At 60.8% G+C, this 4395-nt stretch overlaps 1 protein-coding gene across 3 annotated transcripts in view; it reads left to right on the forward strand.

Moving 5' to 3' along the window:
- The first annotated feature begins 4104 nt into the window (after positions 1–4104).
- The window catches only part of GPIHBP1 (glycosylphosphatidylinositol anchored high density lipoprotein binding protein 1), a 5840-nt gene continuing 5549 nt past the window's right edge, over positions 4105–4395 (forward strand). For 2 of the 3 annotated variants that reach the window (XM_023228152.1, XM_023228157.1), the window contains exon 1: positions 4105–4327. The gene's annotated coding sequence lies outside the window, so the exon portion shown is untranslated. The remainder of the gene's footprint in view (positions 4328–4395) is intronic. The other variant, XM_023228159.3, reaches the window with a different exon arrangement.

The following is a 4395-nucleotide window of genomic DNA, read 5'->3' on the forward strand; positions in this document are numbered from 1 at the left end:
GCCCCATCCTGCTCTGTGATTTGACAGGAAGTGTGTCCAGGACACAGGGGTGCGGAAGCCCCATCCCGCTCTGTGTGATTTGCCTCCCAGCACCTCTCCCTGTGAGATCCCACGCGGCACTGCTGTGAGAGCTCAAGAAGGGCTTACAGCCCGGGCTTCTGCAGCCACAGACTCTGGCTGGGACATGAGGGCTGCATACTGGGGCTAAACAAAGAGCTTCATAAGTCAGGCTGGAGAAGAGGGGCAGGGGCTGGGCAGGTCGGGGAGGGGCTTAGGCTGAGCCCGACAGTGGGGAGGAACAGGAGGCTGCTGGTGGCCACTGCCGTTCCTGGAGGGCTGGGTGAGGCTGGGGGCTAGGGCTCTCCATCCACCCTCCACCCAAGCCCACTCACAAGCAGGAGCTCAGGTGATCCTGCCACCCCTGCTGGGCCCTCACCTCTGCTCCTTACTTCCCCCTCTGGGAGCCCATCCTAAAGCATGCAGGACAGAGCAGTACACAGGAGCTTTCAAGCCTCAAGTGGAGCAGCCCGGGCCTTGACTCCCAGACCCCCATTCCCTCCAGGTCGTTGTGAGCCAGAATAGACCAGGCATCAGATGACGGCTGTGGGCAGTCAGGAGGGGTGCCCTGTGGCACAGGGGCAGCATCTCTCCCAGGCTAGGGGTACAAAGGGCTGATGTGCACACTCCTGTCCTGGGCCCCCAGGCTGGCTCTGCAGTGTGGCTGTCCGGGACCCACCGTGTCTCCCTGGAAGGCCGAGGCTCTGAGGTTAGCTGCCATTTCCAGCAGGTGGCTTGCCAGGCAACCCCGCACAAATAGGCATCCCATCCTGAGGCTCTCTGCATCCTGGCCCTGGAGCTTGGGGCCTCTCCTCACCCACCTCACACCCCAGCTTCAGTTGGATCCAAAGGATCGACCATGAGAAGCCATCGTGGTGGTCCGGGAGGCCCCGCGTCCCCACAGTAACCAGAGCCACCTCAACACTTGGTGCAGGTGGTCAGCTGCCCATCACCGCCTGTGGGCAGAGGGAGGCCCCACCCAAGACCACCTCCCATGGCCTGCGCCCTCCCCTTCTCCCTACTTCCCCCACCTAACCTCCTCTCCTCTCCCCTGCCCCTCTGGTGGGGCCACTGTGGAAGACACTGTAAGTTCTGCCTGCCAGGAGTCCGAGCAGGACATCCCAGTGGCGTGGTCCTGATGTGCAGAGGCTGCCAGGAGGCCCTGTGCCACCCCCAAGGCTGGGGGTCCACGCTATAGCCTGGGAGGGGCTCCTGCCTGCCCTGGGCTGCACCTGTCTGGCTTCTCTGGTAGCTGCTCTCCCTCCACACACCCCCTCCCTGCCGCTGTGGGTGAGTGCCTGCCACTCACCCACCCACACACAGATCCCACCCTGAGCTCAGCCATCAGCTCCTGCCTTCCAGGGACTGCAGGGCCCCAGGCCTCTCATTCGCAGGCCTCTGCTGGGTGGTAGGGCCAACGGGGGTCAGCTTGAGCAGAAGACAGGGCCCTGCACATCAGTGGCCAAACGTGGACCTTGACAGAAGGCGAGCCCGGCGGGCAGTCTCCACATGAACACACAGCAGTGGGCGCAGATCCTGCCTTCTCCTGTTCCTGCAGAAAGCAGCGTGCCGGGACACTCAGTCCTCCGCTTCCTGTTTTCTGATCAGGATGTAAAGAGCTTCTTCACTGTCATACAGCTGCAAAGTATCCCTGCACTGTTATTTTTAGTCTCTTTTAATATTGTGAAATTGCTACATTGTTTTTAACATTTTTAACAATCTCAGTGTGAAGGAAATTGATTTCTAAATGGATAAAATAAATGATAGGAACAATGTATTCCTTGCTCTTGCATTTTTCCAAGACGGGGACCCAGTACGGCCATGGGGGGATGTTAAAGCCAAGCCTTGAATGTTTCTGAGGGCACCGAGCTAGAGGTGGGGACAGAAGTGCCGTCATGGGGAAAGGTCTCTGGAGAGGGCGGTGCCTGGGCCCTGCCTCTGGAAATTGAAGATGGGCAGCGGCAGGGGGCAGTAGCGGTGGGAGCTTGAAGGACCGTCCGAAGCTCTGCCAAGTGGAGCTAGACAGAGATCAGTCGCCCTCACAAGTGGGGGACAAGAGGGACCCCCTTAGAAGAGCAAGGGAAGGGAGACTCTCCAGGGTTATGGTGGTGGGGCTGAGGGTGTCTAACGACTAGGAAATTGAGCACAGAGGGTTCCAGGTGCAGAGCAGCGTGGAGGGGAGCTGGGAGGCCGGGGAGGGTACCTGAGTGAGCCACATGGGAACAGGGTGTGTTTGCCTCTTGGGTTCTAGGGGTGCCTGGAAGCTGCAGGACCCATGGGAGCTGCTCCTCCTGGCTGGCCCATCCACCCACAGCTACCTCTGAGTGCTGGATTCCGGGAAAGAAAAAGGGCTTGTACCTCAGTGCACATAACGGGCAGCCTGCTCCGCCTGGCACCGAGGGCTCATCAGAATCAGAGAGTGTCGGGCACAGTGACTCACGCCTGTAATCCCAGCACTTTGGGAAGCTGAGGTGGGTGGATCACTTGAGCCTAGGAGTTCAAGACCAGCCTGGCCAACATGGTGAACCCCTGTCTCTACTAAAAATACAAACATTAGCTGGGCATGGTGATGCGAGCCTGTAATCCCAGCTACTCGGGAGGCTGAAGCAGGAGAATCGCTGGAACCCAGGACGTGGAAGTTACAGCGAGCCAAGATCGCGCCATTGCACTCCAGCCTGGGTGACAGAGTAAGACTGTGTCTCAACAAAAGAAATAAATAAATAAAAATAAGCAGAGAGTAACCCCAGGGGAGGAGAGTCTGGACTCTGCTCTCAAAACAAGCCCCTTCCTCTGCCAGACTCGGGTTCAGTGAGACAGGAGTAGGTTGGCTGCAGAGAAGGTGGGAAGGAGCTCAGAGAAGGGAAAGTGTAGCAAGGGCCAGCACATCTGCAGCCCGCATCTGCCCCAAAAGGCCCTACTCTCCCGGTATGGACACCGCACGCTTGCCCCTCAGTCAGAAACATTTGCCCTCCCTTCCTTATAGAAAAACTCTGCTCACCCCTCAGGCCCAGCCCCAAGGTGCCCTCCTCCCAGTGCCTCCCTCATTCCAAACCCAATCTCACAGAAGGTTGCCTCCTGGAGACGGCAGTGCACAGGTCTGGATCTGACTCCAGCTGGTGTCAACACGGGGGAGGGGGTACAGAGTAGGAGCGCAGGCCCAGGACAGAGCCGCACAGCACCCCCAGGACAGCAGAGCCCATGGCCCCACCTGGGCATGATGCCAGCACAGACCCTGCCCGCCGAGCCCCACATGTCACCCAGGCAGGAGGGAGTGTGGATGGCTGGGCATTCCCTGTCCACAACCAGCACCAAGCTCTGAGCCCAAGGCTGCTGCTGCCAAAAAGAGCCACGTGACTCATGCAGGCCCCACCCTGGGAGGAGGCCCCACCCTGGGAGGAGGCCCCACCCTGGGAGGAGGCCCCACCCTGAGAGGAGGCCCAGGATAGCCGCTGGGTCAGAAGGGCCAGCCCCATGAGCCAGCAGAGCAGGCAGGTCCAGGCCCCAATGCACAGAGGTCTATGGGCAGGGAGCTGGGGTGACCAGGCTGCCCTTCAAGGGTACCTTGGGGTGTGGGCATGGCTCAGGACCTGGAAAGGCGGTCGAGCCCAGGGGCACAGGTGCAGGCTCTAAAATGACCCATGGCAGCTGCCATCAGGACCAGCAGCCCTTAGCCCTGGCACTGGGGGACCACAGCACTGCCCTGAAGGTCTTAGGGGTCATATTTTCACCCTGGAGCGTCTGAGAGGTCACGACGCTGTCCTGGGGGCTTGAGGGAGGCTGTGCGGTGCCTGGGTGGGATGAGGGGGTGGGCTTCACATACAGAGACCGCCACGCCCACCTGCGACTGTGGGCAGTGCTGGGGAACCAGGTGTCTGCCACTGCGGGTCCCCCTTCACACCTGCGCGCCATCCCGGGGGGGGGCACCTTCTGTAGGGGCTGGACCAGACCCACTAGCCTTTCCGGGGCGGGACAGAGGGAACAGCCTCTCAGCTGCCAGCACTAAATTTAACTCCATCTGCGAATTAAATGCGCTCTGATTGTCCCTAGGTGATTCTCGCAATAAGCACTGGCCTGGGCTCGGCAGTTTGCACCAGGGCTGAAGAGGCGCTGGGCCCAGAGGTGGGCCACGTGCAAGGGCCTGGGCCCCTGCGGAGGGGAGGCGGCAGGTGGAGACCCCCCAGAGAACTCCGGCAGCGCCCTTCCTAGGAGCAGCTCCTGCAGCACTAGATTCAAGAGCCTGTAGCGGCAGCCAGGGCGGGGCGCGGGGGAGGTAGGGCCCCAGGGAAGCGGGTCGACGGGTAGGCGGGGCTTGGGGGAGGAGGGGTGAAGGGGTGACGG

This window comes from Piliocolobus tephrosceles, chromosome 7 (genome assembly GCF_002776525.5).
Source record: "Piliocolobus tephrosceles isolate RC106 chromosome 7, ASM277652v3, whole genome shotgun sequence".
NCBI lineage: Eukaryota > Metazoa > Chordata > Mammalia > Primates > Cercopithecidae > Piliocolobus > Piliocolobus tephrosceles.